The sequence below is a fragment of the Chlorocebus sabaeus genome, chromosome 5, assembly GCF_047675955.1.
Source record: "Chlorocebus sabaeus isolate Y175 chromosome 5, mChlSab1.0.hap1, whole genome shotgun sequence".
Classification (NCBI taxonomy): Eukaryota; Metazoa; Chordata; class Mammalia; order Primates; family Cercopithecidae; genus Chlorocebus; species Chlorocebus sabaeus.
Window position 1 is genome coordinate 72,322,456 of NC_132908.1, and position 23,006 is coordinate 72,345,461.

General features: G+C 42.7%; 1 pseudogene; it reads right to left on the reverse strand.

Annotated features, from left to right (window-relative positions):
* Positions 1-337: 337 nt before the first annotated feature.
* On the reverse strand, positions 338-22,485 carry LOC119627750 (cytoplasmic polyadenylated homeobox-like protein 2; annotated as a pseudogene).
* Positions 22,486-23,006: the final 521 nt, after the last annotated feature.

Below are 23,006 nucleotides of genomic sequence, written 5' to 3' on the forward strand. Positions count from 1 at the left end.
GTACCACAGGAGCTCACTATCACACACAGCTAATTTTTTTAAAAAAGTGGTTTTTTTTTTTTTTTAGAGTTGGGGTCTCACCACGTTGCCCAGGCTCTTGTCATGAACACTTAGGCTCAAATAACCTCACCTCGGCTGGCTTTTTTTTTTTTTAATTGATTTTTATTTATTTACTTATTTTTATTTTTTATGTCAAGGCTTCTGGAGATGACTTTTGCTTTGGCCTGCTGTGTGGGTGACTGTGGGCTTGATCTCTGGCTATGGTTCTGACACTTAGCAATACTTTGCAAAGCTGCATCATTGAGTCCCTGTGGCAGGCCGTTGTAGACCCCTCAACCTAAAACTGCTGCATTTGAGTCCTGGGTTGCTCTGAAGCCCCTTCCTGCATATCTTGCCCCAGAGGCAGCAGGGGTGAGTCGGCAGCTATTTGGGGAGGCACGTGCTGCAGTTGAGAACACAATGGCTTTCTATTATTCGGAGGCAGTTGACTCTGCAGCTGTGACTGAGCCGAGGGCCACTGCTTCCCTAGATCCCAAGGACCCGAGTCCATTGGCAGCTGTTCCTGGACCATCATCCCCTCTAAGTAATTCTGAGGCTGTTGGTGCTGCTGCAGGTGATACTGCCAATCATTCTGCTGCTGTTCTTGCAGCAGTGAGAGACAAAATGAGCAACGACAACCGTCTGTCTTCTGCTCTTCCTGAGGCCTCTCCACCCCATATGCACCTTGAGCATAATCCAAAAGGAAGGGGCTTGCATGCTGGCTTTCCCTGGTTTCAGTCCTTTCTCCATGAAAATATGGCACAGAAGATGGAGGAGGATGAAGGCATACTGCAGAGTTGTAGCTGAGAAAACGATAGTCAGTAGAATGCCCACTTCCTGTGTCACCTCCATACTCCACAGCGTGGTTGCTTTTCAGTGCCTGTGACCAGATGGTAGCTCTGGGAGGCCATCTGCTGACTGGGAATCCCCGGTTTCTCCAGATAAGAGCACTGGGGGCCCACCTGTTGACTGAGAATCTCTTGGTTCTCCAAAGAGAAGCAATTGTAGCCCATCTGTTGACTGGGAATCCTCTATTTCTCCAGAGGGGAGCAACCAGCTGTACTCATCAGAGCACTCTTGGCACAGGAAAAACTCTGCTCTGTGGCATAGTTGGAAGCTGCAGCCTGGGTTTCCTGGAGGCTTAAACATGGATGGGCTTGGACTGGGAAATCGTGTTTTTTCCAAATAACAAATATTCTGTGTCTGTCTTCAGGTGGAAGTCTGGCTCTATTATTTTGGAACCAGGTCTAAAGGGAAAAGATAATTTTGTATTATCAAACCTACTTACCTGATTATATTCCTCTACCCATTCCTTAATGTAGGAAGCTTTTTCTTTTTAAACCTCTTAAAAGCAGAGTCCCTGACTTGCCTTCGGACATTAAGGCATATAAAAAATAAGACAATCTGTCCTAGAACTGCACATATTATACCAGAGGTCATGCATCATGCATTTCTAGAACCATAACCTCCTTCACTGGAGACAGTGACACCATGGTTTACATGTAAACCTAGGCTGTCCAGAATCTATCTCCAAACTACTTGTGACCTATTTGCAATCTTCTCCTGCTTGCTCACTGAGACCCATTCTGTGCTACAGAAGAGGCTCCCAGCTGTCCCACCTAGATGTGGATTGTTCCTACAACCCTGCTACTTTACTCATGCTCTTCCACCAGGAAGAATTAATAATGTATTTTCTGATACCATTTCTGTTGCATATATGCACAGAATTCTTACATACATTGGGTTCAAGGGTCACAGGTAGAGTGCAATTGTTTCAATTATTTATTGACCATGTATTTGTTGTATGACCCTCTGAGGAGAAGAAACCATTTTTCTTCTGCTCTCATACCACAACAATCACAGTAAGACTACTGTGAGCAAATGTGTTTCCCTGCACACAAGGCAAGCAATCAGTTGTGCCGTGCACAGCAGCTGGGCATCCTCCAATTCAGTTCCAGCACTGCCTACCTGGAAATACTGTCAGATCCCACAGGTGGAGGGCTCAGTCCTGCAAGACTGCCCCTCTTTCAGATGCCAGTTGCAAGTCTTGGCTTTTACAACTTTTGGCTGACTGGCTTCGGGTTGGGGCTCCTGTGACCTCCTTTTTGGGTTTGATTAACTTGCCAGAGCAGCTCACAGAACTGAAGGAATCTCATATGTTTACCAGTTTGTTACAAAGGATGTGGATTCATAGGGTGAGATATGGGGGAAGGGATGCAGAGCTTTCATGCCCTCCCTGGACAAGCCACTCTCCAGGAACTTCCACATGTTCAGCTATCTGGAAGCTCCCCAAACCCACTCTTTTTTTTAAATGGAGGCTTCATTGCATAGGCATAATTGATTGAACCATTGACTGCTGATGATCAACTTAACCATCAGTGCCTTCCCCTCCCCAGAAGTTGGAGGGTGGGGCTGAAAGTCCCAACCCTCTAAACCTGCTTGGATATTTCCAGCTCTCATCCTGAAGCTACTAGGGTCTACCAACCATCAGTCAACTCATTAGTGTACAAAAAGACATCACTTTGGAGATTCTAAGTACTTTGAGAATTGTGTGCCAGGAAACAGAGCAGAAAACCAATTATATATTTAGAATAACTGTAGTTATTTCATTCAATTTGTCTAATCTTTGTTTTTCTCTCCCCTAAAAAGAGGTTAATAATATTCAAATACCCAGATTATTCAGGCTTTGAGGGAGGCAGAGATGAGAAAATGCTTTTTGTACCCAAGCTGTGGTACATCCCAAGAAGCTATGGTTTGAATAAGGGAGAAAAATTTTTTTTCTTTTTTGAGACGGAGTCTCGCTCTGTTGCCCAGACTGGAGTGCCGTGGTGCAATCTTGGCTCACTGTAAGCGCTGCCTCCCTGGTTCATGCCATTCTCCTGCCTCAGCCTCCCGAGTAGCTGGGACTATAGGCTCCTGCCACCATGCCTGGCTAATTTTTTGTATTTTTAGTAGAGATGGGGTTTCACCGTGTTAGCCAGGATGATCTCAATCTCCTGACCTCATAATCTGCCCGCCTCAGCCTCCCAAAGTGCTGGGATTACAGGCATGAGCCACTGCGCCCGGCTGGAGATAATTCTTATAGTTAAGGCAACAGGGTAAGTCAGGGTAAGTTACTTGCATAATCTAATAGGAACCTCTTATTTTTATATTTCCATGTCCTGTGCTACTAAGTTCAGAATTGCTTTAGGCTATGAGGAGCACTAAAGCTACAAGGATCTTTGATCCGTACACAGGATAATTGTTTAAAACAAAACCATGACTAGGCACAATCAACCAGGCACCTACAACACAGAAAATTACACATATTTTAGAAAAAGCTGAGGTGCAGGAGTGCTGTGGTTTAAATGTCCCCACCAAAACTTATGTTGAAATTGTAAACCAAAAATACAATTCTAAAGCCCCCCAACCATCTGAATGGACCCCTCCTCTCAGCCAAGGGCTTTCCAAAGTTAACTGAAAAACTAGTTCAGACCATGATGGCAAATGGGAGCCAGGCAGGCCTCATTATACCCTCCTTTCTTTTGGGATTACTGATAAAACACAGTCTTCAAGTATGATAAGAAACATAGATTCTTCAAGTCTGATAAGAAACACAGTCTATTCTCTCTGAAGTCTGCCACCTGGTGGCTTCATCAGCATGACAACAGTTTGGTCTCCACAATTCCTTATGGTAACCCAGACATTCCTCTCTAGTGATAATAACTCTTTCAACCGACTACCAATAAGAAAATCTTTGAATCTGCCTATGACTTGGAAGCCCCTGCTTCCAGTTGTCCTGCCTTTCCAGACCCAACCAACATATATCTCACATGTATCAACTGACGACTTACGTCTCCCTAAAATCTATAAAACCAAGTTGTGGCCTGACCACCTTGGGCACGTGTCATCAGGACCTCCTGAAGCTGTGTCACAGGCGCATTCTTAACCTTGACAAAACTTTCTACATTGATTAAGATCTGTCTCAGATACTTTTGTTTTATAAAACTTAATCTTCGACCAGGTGCGGTGGCTCACGTCTATAATCCCAGCACTTTTGGAGGCTGAGGTGGGCAGATCACTTGAGGTCAGGAGTTCGAGACCAGCCTGACCAACATGGAGAAACCCTGTCTCTACTATTTGTAAAAATACAAAATTAGCCAGGCATAGTGGCACATGCCTGCAATCCCAGCTACTCAGCAGGCTGAGGCAGGAGAATCGCTTGAATGGGGGAGGCAGAGGTTGTGGTGAGCTGAGATGGTGCCATTGCATTCCAGCCTGGGCAACAAGAGTGAAACTCCATCTCAAAACAAAAACAAAAACAAACAAAAAAACAAAACCTCAGTCTTCAATGTGGCAGCACTGAGAGGTGAGGCCTTAAGAGGTGATTGGATCACAAGGACTTTGCTCTCATGAATGGATTAACACAGTCATGGTTTAATAGATTAATGGCTTATCATGGGAGTGGTACTGGTGGCTTTACAAGGGTAAGTAAGACCCCTGAGCTAGTACCCTCAGCCACCTTGCCATGTGATACCGTGTACCACCTTGTGGTCCCCACCAGCAAGAAAGCTCTCATCAGATGCGGCCCCTTGACCTTGGACTTCTCAGCCTCCATAACTATAAGAAATAAATGTTTTCTTTATATTCATTCAATTTCAGATACTCTGTTCTAAGCAACAGAAAATGGACTAGGAGAGTCACGAATTTGTCAGAGTTTATAGAGCCAGTGGGAGGCAGTGCTCATGAGAGTCTAACCAAAAAAAGCAAGTGTCTACTTTCATATATCACAGTGCCTTCTATGCTCCTGCCCTAGTCATGATTGCCTCCTGATTACAATAGGGGCACTTTCTATAAACACAGGCAGCTCAAAGCAATGCAATGCAATTTAAATTGCCACTTTCCATGAACTCCCTTTCATAAGCCTGTCCTTTGATGGGCATTGAAAATGATTAATAAGCAATACCAAAACTGAGAAACTCAATGGTCAGAAATTCAGAAATGTAAAAAAAAAAAAAAAAAAAAAAAAAAGGTAATACTATAAGAATGTGTATTTACAGAAAGGACTGTGCCACTGCCAGAGCTTTAGCTGCCTGGCATTTAAAGTTTTAACTCAGTTGAAGAATCGAGAGATCATGGCGGACAAGAGGCAGGACTAGATTGCAGCTCCCACACAGACAGAGCAGTGTGTGGAGACTCACATGGTGAACTTTTGCTCCAGAACTACTGCAGGAATAAACCAGGAAAGCTGAGAGAACCCACAGACCCTCTCAAGGAAGTAGATTGCTCCTGAAGGGCCCGGGAGACACCCCAAATACTGTGATGCTGTCTTCAAAATGGGACCTCCTGGCAGGAGGCCAACAAGCACAAAAATAGTGCATTAAACAAGCAAAACTAAGGACCCTCACAGGGTCAATTTCACCCTGGCCACCTCCACCAGAGCAGGTGCTGGTATCCACAGCTGAGAGACCTGCAGATGATTCACATCATGGGCCTCTGTGTAGACAACCTCCAGCACCAGCCCGGAGCCCAGCAGACCTGCTGGGTAGCTAGATCCAGAAGACAGATAACAACAACTACAGCTCGGCTCACAGGAAGCCATATCCCTGGGAAAAGAAAAAGAATACTACATTAAGGGAACACCCTGTGGGACAAAAGAATCTGAACAGCAGCCTTGAGCCCTAGCACTTCCCTCTGAGATAGCCTACCCAAATGAGAAGGAACCGGAAAAATAATTCTGGTAATATTAAGGGAGGCGATCACCCCTCATATTGTCTTATGCCCAATTTCTGCTCCAAAGGAAAAAGAAGTAAAAACTAAAAGGCAGAAATGAAATCCACAAGCAGACAGCCCGGTGCCACACCCTGGGCCTGGTAGTTAAAGATTGACCCCTGACCTAATCGGTTATGTTATCTATAGATTACAGACATTGTATAGAAAAGCACTGTGAAAATCCCTATCCTGTTCTGTTCTGTTCTAATTACCGGGGTTTGCAGCCCCCAGTCATATAACCCCTGCTTGCTCAATCTATCATGACCCTCTCACGTGGACCCCCTTAGAGTTGTGAGCCCTTAAAAGGGACAGGAATTGCTCACTCAGGGAGCTCAGTTGTTGAAGACGTGAGCCTTGCCGAAGCTCCCAGCTGAGTAAACCCCTTCCTTCTTTAACTCGGTGTCTGAGGGATTTTGCCTCTGGCTTGTCCTGCTACAATGTGACAAAGCAAGGTTCTTTAACACCCCCCAAAAAAATCACACTACCTCACCAGCAATGGAGTCAAACCAAAAAGAAATCCATGATTTACCTGAAAAGGAATTCACAAGGTCAGTTATTAAACTAGTCAAGGAGGCATCAGAAAAGGTGAAGTAAAATTTAAGGAGATGAAAAAACGAAGAAAAGGAGTACGGGGAGAAATCTTCAGTGAAATATACAGCATAATTAAAAAACAATAAAAACTTCAGGAAATAACAGATGTACTTAGAACAATGCAAAATTCTCTGGAAAGCCTCAGTAATAGAATCAAACAAGCAGAAGAAAGAACTTCAGTGCTTCAAGACAAGATTTTTGAATTAATCTCAGCCAACAAAGACAAAGAAAAAAGAATAAGAAAAAATGAACAAAGCCTCCAAGAAGTTTGGGATTATGTTAAATGACCAAACCTAAGAATAATTGGCATTCCTGAGGAAGAAGAGAAATCTAAAAGTTTGAAAGACATATTTGGGAGAATAATCAAGGAAAACTTCCCTGGACTTGCTAGAGACCTAGACATCCATATACAAGAAACTCAAAGAGCATCTGGGAAATTCATCCCAAAAAATAATCGCCTAGGCACATTGTCATCAGGTTCATCTAAAGTTAAAACGAGGAAAGAAAGAACCTTAAGAGCCATGAGACAAAAGCACCAGGAAACCTCTAAAGGAAAACCTATTAGATTAACAGCAGATTTCTCACCAGAAACTCTACACGCTAGAAGAGCTTGGGGCCCTATCTTCAGCCTCTTTAAACAAAATAATTATCAGCAAGCTGGCCCAAACCACCGTCACCTCCACTAACTACAGCAGCATTAACTCATCCCCTGCTTCCAAATTTGCCTCACTGCAGTCTGGTTTTCACAATACATACCCACTGTATTTCACATACATACATACATACATAATAATACTATTTTCCTATGTGATGAAATGCTATATACTGCTTACTTCTTTATATTTTTCTTTGAGACAGAGTCTTGCTCTGTCACCCAGGCTGGAGTGCAGTGGAAAATACCTGATGTGCTAAGGCAGGAGAATCGCTTGAACCCGGGAGGTGGAGATTGTAGTGAGCTGAGATTCCACCACTGCACCCCTGCCTGGGCTACAGAGTGAGATTCCATCACAAAAAAAAAAAAAAAAAAAAAAAAAATTACCTTGAGTGGCATTGGTTTACAATTTCAAAATAATTTTGCACATATTGTAGGACAGAGCAACTGAATATAAATTGAACTAGGGCATTCACTGTAAGAGAAGGGGCCACAAATGTACAGTACGAAAGTTGAGAAAGAATCTTGTGTATGCCGGGTGGAGTGGCTCACACCTGTGATCCTGCATTTATGATTTTTTGTTTTGTTTTGTTTTTGAGATAGAGTCTGTCTCTGTCCACCCAAGCTGTAGTGCAATGGTGCAATCATGGGTCATTGCAGCCTTGACCTGCTGGGCTCAAGCGATCTTCCCAGCTCAGCCTTCTGAGGTCAGGAGTTCGAGACCAGCCAGAGCAACATGGCGAAACCCTGTCTCTACTAAAACTACAAAAATTAGCTGGATGTGGTGGTGGGCGCTTGTAATCCCAGCTACTTGGGAGGTTGAGGCAGGAGAATTGCTTGAACCTGGGAGATGGAGGTTGCAGTGAGCTGAGATTGCGCCATTGCACTCTGACCTGGGTGACAAGAGCAAAACTCTGTCTCCAAAAAAAAAAAAAAAGAAAAAAGAAAAATACATACAAAACACAGAATGAGCCCTTACATGTGACCTTCTCATTCCATCCGGGAGTCATCAATAACAATAAACCTAAGCCTAACCCAAGATGCTTCAAAGAGTGACAAAGCCTCTTCCATACTTTAGATATGAAAGTTCTCACAATATTTCTGAACAAAAGCACAGAATAAAAAACTGCCACATTTGTGAGCTAGGAAAAAAACAATACCTAGGACATTCTTTTTTGTTGTTTGTTTTTTTTTTTTTGAGACTGAGTCTCGCTCTGTCGCCCAGGCTGGGGTGCAGTGGCCGGATCTCAGCTCACTGCAAGCTCTGCCTCCCGGGTTTATGCCATTCTCCTGCCTCAGCCTCCCGAGTAGCTGGGAGTACAGGCGCCTGCCACCTCGCCTGGCTAGTTTTTTGTATTTTTTAGTAGAGACGGGGTTTCACTGTGTTAGCCAGGATGGTCTTGATCTCCTGACCTTGTGATCTGCCCGTCTCAGCCTCCCAAATTGCTGGGATTACAGGCGTGAGCCACCACGCCCGGCCACACATTTTTGTTTTTTAAGAGACAAGGCCTCATTCTGTCACCCAGGCTGGAGTGCAGTGGCATGATCATAGCCTACGGCAGCCTCCAACTCTTGGGCTCAAATGATCCCTCCTGCCTCAGGCTCCCAAGTAGCTGGAACCATAGGCATGCACCACACCTGGCCAGTTTTTATTTTTTTCGTAGAAATAGGGTCTTGCTATGTTGCCTAGGCTTGTCTCAAACTTCTGGACTCAAGCTATCCTCCCACCTCTGCCTCCCAAAGTGTTGGGATTAGAGGCATGAGCCACCGCATCCAGCCTCAATTGCTGTGCTTTAATAATAATTATTAATACACAGCCAGTCTTTGTCTGATCTAGAATCCATCCATTCGAACTTCCCCCCAAGATTTTTTACCTTTTAATAAAATTTGATCTGTAGTTATTTTTGTCTGCCTAAAAACTAAAGAATTTTATAAACAAGAACCATAATTGGGTTTAATTTTTAAATGCCTAGTCGTATCTGAAAGCTGCAGTGTCCAATTGTACCCTGAGTGAATAACACCAGTCAAACTGACTGCCTGCAATCTTCACTATTATAAGGTGAAAGATGAAGCCCTACAAAACCCCAATTTTCATGGAAACAGTCTTCTCACAACAAAACACACTGAGTTCTCTACCAAAGGCACTCATCTTGGGAAGACATGTAGAATCTCTAGTCCAGGGTCTTTCCAACTGAAAAAATAATGAACTGTAAAGCTGAATTACTTTAAATATACTGAGGTGCCCACCCTAATCATGCATCCATCCTAGTCATGCTTTTTTGATTTATTTACAGAACCCACCTTTTCAAATCCTATCTTCTATTCTTTGAGATTAGTTTTCTTCTTTAATTCTTCAATACCATATTTTCATCCTCATTTTACAGGTAAGAACCTTTGGTGTAGAATTGTTCAGAGCCCAGGGTCAGGTCTTATTCTATATAACAGTGATTCTGTACACTCTTGTGAGAAATAAAAATAAAATTCCAAGCCTCCCAAACAACTCAATGAACGGCCCCCCCACCCACCTTAGCCAAAGGGACCTCAGAGAAACCTTAAAAACTGAGTTCTGGCCAGGTGTGGTGGCTCAGGCCTGTAATCCCAGCACTGTGGGAGTCCGAGGTGGGCGGTCACCTGAGGTCAGGAGTTGGAGACCACCCTGGCCAACGTGGCGAAATCCCGTCTCCACAAAAAGTTCAAAAATTAGTCGGGCGTGATGATGGATGCCTGTAATCCCAGTTACTCGGGAGGCTGAGGCAGGAGAATCGCTTCAACCCCAGAGGCGGAGGTTGCAGTGTGCTGAGATCGTACCACTGCACTCCAGCGTGGGTGACAGAGCAAGACTCTGTCTCAAAAAAAAAAAAAAAAGCAAAATACCCCCAAAAAACTGAGTTCCCAGACACGTCTCATTATATTTCTCACTTTTGTGGTTTAGACACAGCTGACCAGCATTAATATTTAAATGGAGATCATGAGACTGACAAAAGTAACTCTTGGTGGCAATAAAACCAAATTAATAAACAGGACCTAAGGCACTGTGAGGCATGGATTAAGTCACACACCCTTACACTTAAAGAATAAACTATGCGCCAAGCATGGTAGCTCACGCCTATAATCCCAGCACTTCTGGAGGCTGAGGCTGGAGGATCACTTGAGGTCAGGAGTTCAAGACCAACCTGGTCAACATGGTGATACCCCGTCTCTACTAAAAATACAAAAAAATTAGCTGGGCATTGTGGTGTGTGCCTGTAATCCCAGCTACTCAGGAGGCTGAGGCAGGAGAATTGCTTGAACCCAGGAGGCAGAGGTTGCAGTGAGCTGAGATCGCACCACTGTACTCCAGCCTAGGCAACAGAGCAAGACTCCACCTCAAAAAAAAAAAAAAAAAAAAAAAAAAAAAAAGAATAAACTATGCTCTAACTGCCACAAGGGTTTACTTTATCTCTAGCAGCTAAACAAGCACTGGCCTCGAGATAAGCAATGCTGAAGCAGTGGCAGTTCACTAACCATTAGATACTGAGCTTCTCTGTACCAAGAGCCATAACTACAGCTTTGATTGAACAATAGGCTGATTTATGTAATTCTCCACTGCTAAGGGACCACTGACTGAAACTGACCCAATGGTTTCATTGACAGCTGTTTTCTGATAAACTAGAAATGGACTCTTCTTGTCTTAAAGCTTGAAACTTATTTGTTTTATGTGAGTTTTAATTTTTTTATTTTTAGGAAAGGACTCCCAGGCCTCTCAAAAAGTATTAAAGAACTAAAACTTGGCCAGGCACAGTGGCTCACGCCTTTAATCCCAGCACCTTGGGATGCTGAGATGGGTTGATTACTCAAGGTTAGGAATTCCAGACCACTCTAATCAACATGGTGAAAAAACTAGCTGGGTGTGGTCGTGTGTGCTTGTAATCCCTGCTACTGGGTGGCTGAGGCAGGAGGAGGCTTGAACCCAGGAGGCAGAGGTTTCAGTGAGCCAAGATCGTGCGTCTATGCTCCAGCCTAGGTAACAGAGTGAGACTCCAGACTCAAAAAAAAAAAAAAAAGTTAACAAAGAACTGAAACTCACTGGATCATCACATCTAAATAATGAGAGCCCAGTGCCTTCATTCATCGCAATTACTTACTTACCCCTCCCGAGTTCCTGTTTTCACATACATAGTTACACTTCTTGCCTGCTATATAAACCCCTAATTTTAGTCCGTCAGGGAGATGGATTTGAGACTGATCTCCTACCTGCTAGGCTGCAATAATCATTTTCTCAGTGATTGGCTTCCTTTGTGGTCTGAAGTATGACCTAGATTGAACCCCTGGTGTTTTGGTAACAGATTTTGGTTCCCTGACCATGAATGCGTTGCTCATGGCTTGGCTCCCAAGGGCTGGGAGTCTCAGAAGCTTTTCTAAGCTGCTGCCAACCTAATTTTCGCTGGAGGTGAGTTTCTGTCTCTCTCTGGCCACACTGCAGCCAGCCCCAAGTGTGTTCCTAATTGCCTGGGAAGAATAGCCTTTGAAATTTGCCATCTGTATCCTGATAGGTGAATGTCCTTTGTGGGTGCAGACAGCAGAATCTGTTCCTCTCAACTTGACAAATTTTTAAAGGAATTTCCATTTGCAGGTTGAACAAGGCCAACTGACTGAGAGAGGGAATGCCCTGATTGTTTTAGAGTGGACACTCCTGAGGGATTGTTATGTAAGTGTGCATTGTGTGTGTGCCCAGGCAGGTGAGTGTCTTGTGGATACCAGACAACAGGATTGGTTCTCAGCTGAGAAATTATGAAGGAATTTTTGTTTGCAGGTCGATCAAGCCCAACTGATGGAGAGAGGAAGCACCCTGACTCTTCCAGTATGGACACTCTCTGGACTTGTTTGCTGTTGCAGTAGTTGGACTGTATTTTGGTGACTGTGTGTGTGTGTTAATATAGTCATGAGAAATTAATTAATTTATTTTTTGAGACGAGTCTCACTCTGTCACCCAGGCTGGAGATCGGTGGCGCAATCTCTGCTCACTGTCACATTCACCTCCTGGGCTCAAGCGCTTCTCCTGCTCCAGCCCCCCAGGTAGCTGGGATTACAGGCGCCCACCACCATGCCCAGCTAGTTTTTTTGTATTTTTAGTAGAGATAGGGTTTCACCATGTTGGCCAGGCTGGTTTCAAACTCCTGACCTCAAATGATCCACCCGCCTTGGGCTCCCAAAGTGCTGGGATTACAGGCATGAGCCACCACACCTGGCAAATCATGGGAAAGTAGAGTTTGATAAACTGATGTTATTTGGTAATACTGTTTGACCCCAGTGTTTTTTTGAATCTGAAGTTTGCTGTTGAATGGGAAATTGGAATGCAGTTCCATGTATCCAGGCTTTGATGCTGTTGTTTTAAGCAGGGCTAGGTGTGAAGAGTGGGTGATGTCTTTCTGTGGTGCTATTTGGCCCCACTATTCTTTAGCGTCTGGGGAGGTTTGGCCTTTAAAAATCAAACTGCCATGGAAACTGCTTCACCAAAAATTTTGGTTGATAGCCTTCATTGGATTACCTATCCGGGCAAACAAAGTGTAGTCATGTAAACCAGTGAGTTAGTGTTGCTATCTTATGGCTAGAGTTCTGAGGTTAAACTACTAGATCTTTGTTTATGTGTATGTATAAATGTCTAGATGTGTTTGTGTATGTACATTTATTATGTTATATATTGTGTTTGCCAAATTGGCTTATAATAAAAGAGCACCCATAAATTAAACCCAAAGTATTTTTTAAGTTCATGTGACTTAGGTAAGCCTTTAATAAACAAGTTGGCTTTAAGATTATTGGTAAAATGAGAAAATAGAAAGGCCTTCAGAATTGTCAGCATAAATTTTTGTCTGGATTTTATATTTGTCTCTGCTACATATTTTGAGGTGTCAAGGTTTGGCATAGAAAGTTATAAAACTATGGGGCTGGGCACCGTGGCTCATGCCTGTAATCCCAGCACTTTGGGAGGCCGAGGCGGGCGGATCACCTGAGGTCGGGAGTTTGAGACCAGCCTGGCCAACATGGAGAAACCCCGTCTCTACTAAGAATACAAAATTAGTCCAGCGTCCTGGCGCATGCCTGTAATCCCAGCTACCTGGGAGGCTGAGGCAGGAGAATCGCTTGAACCCGGGAGGTGGAGGTTGCAGTGAGCCAAGATTGTGCCATTGTACTCCAGCCTGGGTAACAAGAGTGAAACTCCGTCTCAAAAAAAAAAAAAAGTTATAAAACTATGAACCCAGAAAAAACAAAATAATCTTGGTTTGTGTCCCTTTTTTGACAAGTGAGTCTAATTTAATGTTGTCAGTGAATCTTCTGAGTTACGGGAAAAATATCTATGTACTCACCTTTAAGATTCCTACTTAGATGAGTACCTGATGTTCACGGGCTATTAAAAAAACTGATTAACAAGGAAATAACTAAGTTTAAGTATATCTAGCTGGGTCTAATATCTTAGTTTTCCAAAAAATCTCATTTTCAGAAGTAATCCAGATAAATTGTTAAAAATGAAAGAATTGAGTCCATATAAATAGGATAAATGTTGTAGGTGAACTTTTTGTGTCATTGAAAATCTTAAAATTATTTTCGATGCTCATTGGATGTCAAGGTCATTTCCAGTGAAGAAAAAGTTATTATGTGGAGCAACATATTTCTTTTTAAAAATTATTTTATTTATTTTAAATTTCAATGTTTTTGGGGGAACAGGTGGCTTTTGGTTGCATGGATTAGTTTGTTAGTGGTAATTTCTGAGATTTTTGGTGCACTTGTCTCCTGTGCATTGTACACTCTACACAATGTGTAGTCTTTTATCCCTCACCGTTTCCCACCCTTCCCCTGAGTCCCCAAAGTTTGTTATATCATTCTTATGTCTTTGCATCCTCACAGCTTAGCTCTCACTTGTAAGTGAGAACATAAAATGTTTGGTTTTCCATTCCTGAGTTACTTCACGTAGAATAATGGTCTCCAACTTTATCCAGGTTGCTGCAAATGCCATTATTTCATTCCTTTGTATGACTCAATAGTATTCCATGATGTGTGTATATATACACACCACATTTTAAAAATTCACTCATTGGTTGATGGGCGTTTATGCTGGTTTCGTATTTTTTTCAGTTGTGAATTGCACTGCTAGAAACGTGTGTGCAAGTGTCTTTTTCCTATAATGACTTCTTTTCCTCTGATGTGGGATCACTGGATCAAATGGTAGTTCTACTTTTACCTCTTTATAGAATCTCCATAGTGTTTCCCATGATGGTTGCATAGTTTACATTCCCTCCAGCAGTGTTCCCCTTTCACCACATCTATAACAACATCTACTATTTTTTCATTTTTAATTTGTGGCCATTTTTGCAGCAGTAAGGTGGTATCTCATTGTGGTTTTAATTTGCATTTTCCTGATAATTAGTGATTGTTAGGAGGGAAAAAAGAGACAGAGACAAGGCTTGCGGTGGCTGGACAGCAACACAGGTTTATTGGATGAGGAAATCTGCGGAGAGACACCAGTGAGTGCAGGAGTCCTAGCCTCACTTACAGACTAGGGCAGTTATAGGTCCGGCCGGGCGGGAGGGAAGTGTTGCAAAACGGGATTGGGGTAGTGCCGCTAACTGGTGATAAGGGAGAAAATTCCTGTGGTCAGGTGGTTGGGCCTGGGATCTACCCGATATATTGTTTCCACGGCCTGGGCTCCAGTGGAATTTTCCACCCTGGCAAGGGTGTGCATAATGGCACGGGTTTATAGGATGGCGCAGCTTGGCTAACATTCCTGTGTTTTACTTTCGTATAAAACGAATAGAGGTGTTGTTGATTATGTGACTGCTTCCTGCTGAGTAGGGGCACTGAAATCAGGGTTCGGGTTTTGAAGCAGTGGATGTCCAACTTCAGAGTCGCTTTTCTGGAGGCCCTGATACTGGACTTGGTGGAGGAGAAGGATGGTATCAATATGTTTCTGGGTGTTTGCCTGGACAAGGGAGTTCAGCCTTTGGGAAATAAAGAGGAATATGAAGGTGAGTATGCATGGACCAATTGTTAGTATTAGGAGGAGGAAGATTAGAAACCCTAAGAAAGGGACATCCCAATGCATCCACTTTAGGAGGGTTGACCCCTGCCACCAAGAGTCAGTGACTTGAAATCAGATTTTTACAGCCCTGTCACAGAGCCTGCGGGCTGTGTCACAATCAATGCCAGATTCATTAACATAAAAACAGCATTCTTGCTTGAACCTGGGAGGCGGAGGTTGCAGTGAGTCAAGATCACGCCATTGCACGCCAGCCTGGGCAACAAAGCGAGACTCTGTCTCAAAACAAACAAACAAACAAACACCTCAGCATTCTTTGTGGTGGCATATACACGTGCCCCTTTTCTCAGTGATTAGCAGGTCTAGGGCCCTCCAGTTTTGGAGGACGACTCCAGCAATGGAGTCTGTCTGCCTCTGGAGGCTTGTCATGGAGGTATGTGCGTCCTCTAGGGTACTATAAAGGAGAGTGGAGATTTTTTGATATAGGGCCGTCCAGGTTGATATACCTACCGTTCTGGTGCTGAGTGTGGTAGAGATGCTTAAACCTGTTAACAAGGGAATGAGATGCAGAACCTGCCTACCGTGTGTGGAGGAGGATGAGATAGGAAACACTAAAGGAACCTGAATGGTCTGGTGGTTTGGCAGGATGTTAATGTCTGGGGATTGAAACACTAGGGGGCATGCTCCTGACCAATTGGTTGGTAGGCAGAGATAAGAGTTCCTGCCACAAAGGAAGAAGACACGGGGGGTGGATGGACAAATATAGGTTATGGTGGCAAACCATAAGGAAATGGGAGCTGAGTCACCAGGGAAGCCCTCTTGGATACTTTTCTCATTCTCCCATATTGAAAAGCTACCTGCAAGGGCAGCCCCACTGAGGAACTGATAAGGTACATCAGTGGGGGAAGAGGTGAAGGAAGTGTGATTTTGTAGGGAAACTAAAGAAGAGGTTCTGTCCACTAACAGCCATTGTGAGTTGGAAGAAGGGCTGGAATGGAGGAAGCGTGAGAGAGAGGAGTCACAGCATTTCCTCCAAGGGAGTCCCTTAACAATTGGTGGGTGTCGCTGACAGAGAGGGGTGGGGGAGAACATAGGAGAAGTGGGTGCTGAGATGAAAGGGGGGCCAGAAAATTGCAGTGGATTTTTGAAGGCTGAGGAAGACCTTATTCAGTGATTTGGTGATTTTGATGATCCCGAGATGGGTCGAGAGTGAGGGTGAAGTTGAACAGGGATGGAAGTAGGTTCCCCACTCGAGTCTTGTGAGGGGGTTGGAGAAGAATCAGCTAAAGCAGAGGGGAGCCTGAGCTATGAGTGACATCTGGGTGGAAACGAGGCCTTCAGTGGGTGGTCTGGGGGGATTTGCCTGTATTAGGGATAGACGAGGATTAAGGAGTTATAGTAGGGTAACAGCCCTGCATTCAGCGTTTTGGAAAGAGTGAAATGTTTATGGAGGGAAGGTGTTTAAATGGCTGAGGGTATAAAAAGATTCTGTAAATGGAATGCCCTCATATGTGAGGTATAGGGTTACGATAGACTGGGTCCAGGTGTGTAAGTCTGTGGGGATGGCGGTGAACCATTGGGTCTGTGGGGATATGCATAACCAGCAGTTAGAGGAGAGGGGAGGCTGGGTTGGCTAAGGAGATTGTGTGGCAGGTTGACGAAGGGTGCCCAACTGCCAAAGGTTGGGGGTGGGGACTTAGAGCATCCCACAGACAAGGAAGACAAAAGGAGAAAAAGGAGATTTGAGTAGGAGTAAAATGTTGGAAGGTGCCCTGCAGCCGGAGCTCCTGGATTATTTGTGTGAAGAATTGGAGTGAACTATCCAGGGATGTGGGGAGGGAAGACAAGGAAAGATCTGAAACAAGGTATGAGACCAGCATTTCCAGACCAGCCTGTCCAAAATGGCTAAATGCTGTCTCTACTAAAATACAAAAATTAGCTGGGTGTGGTGGCATGCACCTGTAATCCCAGCTACTCAGGAGGTTGAGGCAGGAGAATCGCTTGAACCTGGGAGGTGGAGGTTGCAGTGAGCTCAGATTGCTGCCACTGCATTCCAGCCTGGGTGACAGAGTGAGACTCCATCTCAAAAAGAAAAAAAAAAAGATGTATGTTTCATAAAGAAAGTTATAAAGAAACGATAATAAGTTTGTATGAGAAAGCACCTTGTTTGGTGAATTTTTTTATAAAGTAAAATGACTCATTACTAAAAAAAAAGATTAAAAAAAAAAAAATTTAGGACAAAACAGAAAGTTCAAGCATGCCATAGATGATCTGTGTAAGTCATAGGCAGTTTTTTTTCTGTTTCTCTGTATCTATCTTCATGCATATAAAAAGAAAATGGAAAGATGAAAAAGTTTAGATAATAAAGTATTCTTTAAAACCTGATAGAAAATTGGAGAAGGTTGGCTAATTAACATTGTTCAGAGTTAAAGTCTTAGTGTTGATGAAAGTAAAATAAGAAATGTTATAAAGAAACACATTGGCAGTTTGGCAATTATTATTATTTATTTTTATTTTTATTTTTTTGAGACAGAGTCTTGTTCTGTCAACCAATCTGGAGTGCAGTGGCACAATCTCAGCTCACTGCAACCTCCTCCTCCTGGGTTCAAATGATTCTCCTGCCTCAGCCTCCTGAGGAGCTGGGACTACAGGTGCGTGCCACCACACCCAGCTAATTTTTGTAGTTTTAGTAGAGACAGGGTTTCACCGTATTGGTCAGGCTGGTCTTGAACTCCTGACCTTGTAATCCACTCGCCTCAGTCTCCCAAAGTGCTGGGATTACAAGCATAAGCCACTGTGCCCGACTGGCAATTATTTTTTAATATAGTTAAGCATGAAGCCAGATTTAGCTTGCAGCCGAATTTCACACGTGCTTGCATTGCTTCACACTGTATTTGCAATTCTGTATAGATAGTACTGTCAATAAAGTGCTTACTGGTCATGTACCCAAAGTGAATTTCTTAATTGCACAAAATGTATACTGTTATTGGTAAACTTAAAGACATTAAATTGTGTATCAGGAACAAAATATCCACATATATATATATTTTGGTTCTGGGTAAGACTTTAACCTCTAAGGTAAACTGAGTAGGAGAAAACCTGGGGATTGGTTTCCTGTTTATTTTTGCTTCTAATTTTCGTTTATTTGCTTTTCTCTTTTGGGTTTTACTTATAGATACATATAAAAGTAATTGATGTATTTTAGGTTTCCCAAGAAAGGCTTTTATTTGGTCCTATGAATAGTCATTATGTTTTCTATGAGTTTCTAATAATTCATTGCTTGCTCTATTTGTCTAAAGTTCTTTTTTTTTTTTTTTTTTTTGAGATGGAGTCTCGCTCTGTCACCCAGGCTGGAGTGCAGTGGCGTGATCTCGGCTCACTGCAAGCTCCGCCTCCTGGGTTCATGCCATTCTCCTGCCTCAGCCTCCCAAGTAGCTGGGACTATAGGCGCCCACCACCACGCCTGGCTAATTTTTTGTATTTTTAGTAGACACAGGGTTTCACTGTGTTAGCTAGGATGGTCTCAATCTCCTGACCTCATGATCCGCCCGTCTCAGCCTCCCAAAGTGCTGGGATTACAGACATGAGCCACCAAGCCTGGCCGTCTAAAGTCCTTAAGCTACCTTTGTCAAGCCTCTAAAAATTGATAAAGGACACTGGCTATTTAAAATCTGATTGGTTTTGCTTACCTCTGGTAATCTAGAGAGCTATAAAAGATTTAAGGTTTCTGGCCAAAATAATTAAAAGACTTATTTTGAAAGTTCTGACCAGAAATAGTAACATTTGTTGTTTGAAAAGGTAGGTGAGAATAAAAATATTTTAAATAGTGTTTATTTCCAAGGTAATTCAATTCAATCAATAATTTGAACTGGTATCAGATCTTTTCCTTCAGGTAATGAGAAAACACTGTATTACAGGTACACGTTTTAATGTTCAGAAATGATTGGCCTCGTCCATAAGGAAATTACATTGATTGGGATTTCTCTCAAACTAATTTAGTCGTGTTGACAATTATTAAAATTAAGTGACATTCATTTAGATTAAGTAGTTATTTAAAAATGTGAGGCTTTCTAGTGATTTTTTTTTTTTTTAATTGAGATAGAGTCTCATTCTGTTGCCCAGGCTGGAGTGCAGTGTCTCAATCTTGGCTCATTGCAACCTCTGCCTCCTGGGTTCGAGTAATTCTCATGCTTCAGCCTCCCAAGTAGCTGGAATTACAGGCACTTGCCACCACACCCGGCTAATTTTTGTATTTTTAGTAGAGATGGGGTTTCACCATGTTGGCCAGGCTGGTCTCAAACTTCTGACCTCAAGTGATCCACCTGCCTCGGCCTCCCAAAGTGCTGAGATTACAGATGTGAGCCACCACCCCCAGCCATTTTCTAGTTATTTTTAATCCTAAGCCATTTATCTATCACTGATGGGCCTTCATGTATGTACTTGAAAGCAAAACATATACAAATGTTGCACTGGTTTGAAGATTTTAGTAATGAAAGCTACCTAATTGGTTGTCAGTATGTTATCTAGAAAACAATCTTAGTAATGTGTGATGATGCTGTTTCAAAATAACTGAAAAGAAATTATTCTGTGCCTGCTTTTACTTTGTCCTTGTTTTGTCCTATAATATTTAAGTGAAGGGAGATTATTTAGCCTCATATTGAATTTCCAAAACTGATATTTCTGTTTGCCATTTTTTTATGATGGAGAGAAAAGTTAGTTATCTTACTTTGATAAGTTTGACATAGGACCTATCACTTTTTGAAGCTTTTGGTGACAGTTCTGTCACTAGAATGTCAGCAATTAGATATATGCAATGAATAGCTTGATTACTTTAATAAAATGTCTTGTGCTGCAGACAGTAACTCTTGGACACCAAATCACAGTATTTTAATTTGTGACATGTGAGAGAGAATGATAATACTTTCTGTGGTATAAATATCCCATTACCTAGTCCTAGTTCTGTTAACTTTCAAGGCTTTGACTCCTGAGTCTGAAAAAGCCACCACCTCCTGCTAAATCTTAAGTGTTAACACAAGTTGGAGTCTCATCTTCAGACTTGGTAGAAGATGACAATCAAAATGAACTGTTTTCATGAGACACGGGTCCGGGAATAAAAACCACTCAATCCCTCTAGGCCCAGGGACTATCAAAGAAGAGGTGGTGGCCTGAGACTGTAAGGACTGATTTTGAGGGGTAAGATTAGTTCAGTTTTTCTTTTTATTTGTTTCTTTTGAGACAAGGTCTCCCTCTGTCACCCAGGCTGGAGTGCAGTGGCGCCATCATGGCTCACCACAACCTCTGCTTCCCAGGCTCAAGTGATCTTCTCACCTCCACATCCTGAATAGCTGAGACCACAGACGCATACCACCATGCCTTCTTTGGCCTTCCAGGGTGATGGGATTACAGATGTGAGCCACCACACTGGGCCTGGAGTTTCTCTATAAATCAAACATTAATCTCAAAAGCACACTGAAGCATGGCCAGCATCTGGTCCCCCTGTGTTGGAAAAACAGAGTTTTCTTGGAACATAGATCTACTCTTTAATAAAAAAAAATTGATGGAAATCTTACCTTACGGTGGAACTGATTAAAATTTTAATAGTTAAAATTAATCGCAAAATTAATTCAATTTTAATTTAATTAAAATTAGTTTCCGGAAGTCCGAGAGAGACATATTAGGCTTATTAGACTTATTTTTTATGTGAGAGTTATGTAGGAAGCATTGTCAAATCTGAGGTGGTGGTTAGCTTCCTTGGGGTTGTATTTATATAGATGTGTTGTTAATGTGTGTTCCAGGAGCTTATGAGATTTTTAAAATTCTCATATGTCTTAATATATATTGTCAGTAGTAATTATGATTATTATAATTGTTGTATGCCACAGAAATAAGCAAATTTCCTTGTTGACTATGTCTTTAACTATGGCTGTCTTAAGACTTTTGTCACCCATTTTTTTTTTTTTTGCTTTGATTCTTCTCAAAAAAAAAAAAAAAAAGACTTATAACTACAGTTCAGGGCTTGCTTCTTTGGGAGGGTTCATAAACAAAAAGTTTTTTTTTTTTGAGACAGAGTCTCACTTTGTTGCCCAGGTTGGAGTGCAGTGGTGCAAGCTTGGCTCACTGCAACCTCCGTCTCCTGGGTTCAAGTGATTCTCTTGCCACAGCCACCTGAGTGGCTGGGATTACAGGCGTGTGTCACCATGACTGGCTAGTTTTTGTATTTTTGATAGAAATGGGGTTTTGCCATATTGGCCAGGCTAGTCTCGAACTCCTGACCTCAAGTGATCTGCCCACTTCGGCTTCCCAAAGTGCTGAGATTATAGGTGTGAGCCACTGTTCCCAACCAAAAAAGACTCTTAAATGCAGATTTCTGATAACTTTGGAGATTGTGCCATTGGATTAGAGAGAAAACTTCCAGGGCATGAATGGAAAGGCGGACATGTTCATAAATATTGCTGACCTATTTTGAAGCAGAGCAGGGAGTTGATTGCATGGACTGGACTAATGGAGGACTGAAATAAATTTTTATTGCTTTTTGTTGCTGTTGTTTGTTACAAACATTGCTGATTCTTCAGAGTCTACAGAGCTTTTTTTTTTTTTTTGAGCTATTTATAGCCTTTAACAATTGAGTAGAGTATACTCTTGTAAATAGAATTTGAGGCATATTTCTCTCTCTGCCTAATTTCTCAAGAACTTATAAATTAGTTGTGAATGTTCTTAATTCCTGGCAACATGTTTGCGTAAGTGCAATAATAATCTGTTTTCTGGCTGGGCGTGGTGGCTCATGCCTATAATCCCAGCACTTTGGGAGGCTGAGGCAGGTGGATCACGAGGTCAGGAGATCGAGATCATCCTGGCTAACATGGTGAAACCCTGTCTCTACTAAAAATACAAAAAATTAGCTGGGCGCAGTGGCTGGCGCCTGCAGTCCCAGCTACTAGGGAGGTTGAGGCAGGACAATGGGGTGAACCCGGGAGAGCTTGCAGTGAGCTGAGATTGCGCCACTGCACTATAGCCTGGGCAACAGAGCGAAACTCTGGCTTAAAAAAAAAAAAAAAGAATCTGTTTTCTTGTATAATGGGACACAGTTTGAGGAACTGGTTATTTTCCCAGGGATTTGACTGAAATGCCTTTGTGAGAGGTTCTAGCAAGGCCATTTTAGGAGAGGCTACGTGGACAATGATTCTTGCTGCATTTTGTGAGGGTAATCAGGCCAAGTATATGGGACTGAAGCTTTTTTTGCAGGTAGGTTGGTTCTGCTGTGATTTGTCTTCGGCAGAAATTGGGAACTGGAGAGAGAAAGACTGTGTTTCTGAAGAAAACTACAGTATTAGATTAACCTTTGATTCCTGGGTAGCCACGTGGCCGCCCATGGTATGGAGCTGCCGACAACATTCTTCCTCAGCGTGAAGGAGCCAGTAAGATTGGCGATCGGATTCCTCATGATTGAGGAATCAATAAATAGAAAAAGGAGACTGGACTGAAATTGACCCAATAGTCTTATAGACAGTTTTTTTTTTTTTTTTTTTGAATAAACATAGAAATCAACCCTTCTGATCTTAAAGGTTGAAACTTAACATTTGTTTTATCTGAGTTCCTTCCACAGGAAAGAAGCCCCCAGGCCTCTCAAAAAGTATCAAAGAACTGAGAGTCACCAGATCCTCGCATCCAGACGATGGGATGCCAGGCCCTTCATTCATCGTGATTTTTTCCTTACCCTTTCCAAGTTCCTGTTGTCCCATGCATAGTTAACGTTTCTTCCCTGCTATATAAACCCCTAATTTAACCAGTAAGAGTGATGAATTTGAGACTGATCTCCTGTCTCCTCAGCTCTAAGTGCCCGATTAAAGCCTTCTTCTTTGGCAATAATCATTGTCTCAGTGAATGGCTTTCCATGTGGCCAGCAGCAGGACCTAGACTGAACCCCTGGTGTTTTGGTTACATGAACATAAACTGGTCCTGGCT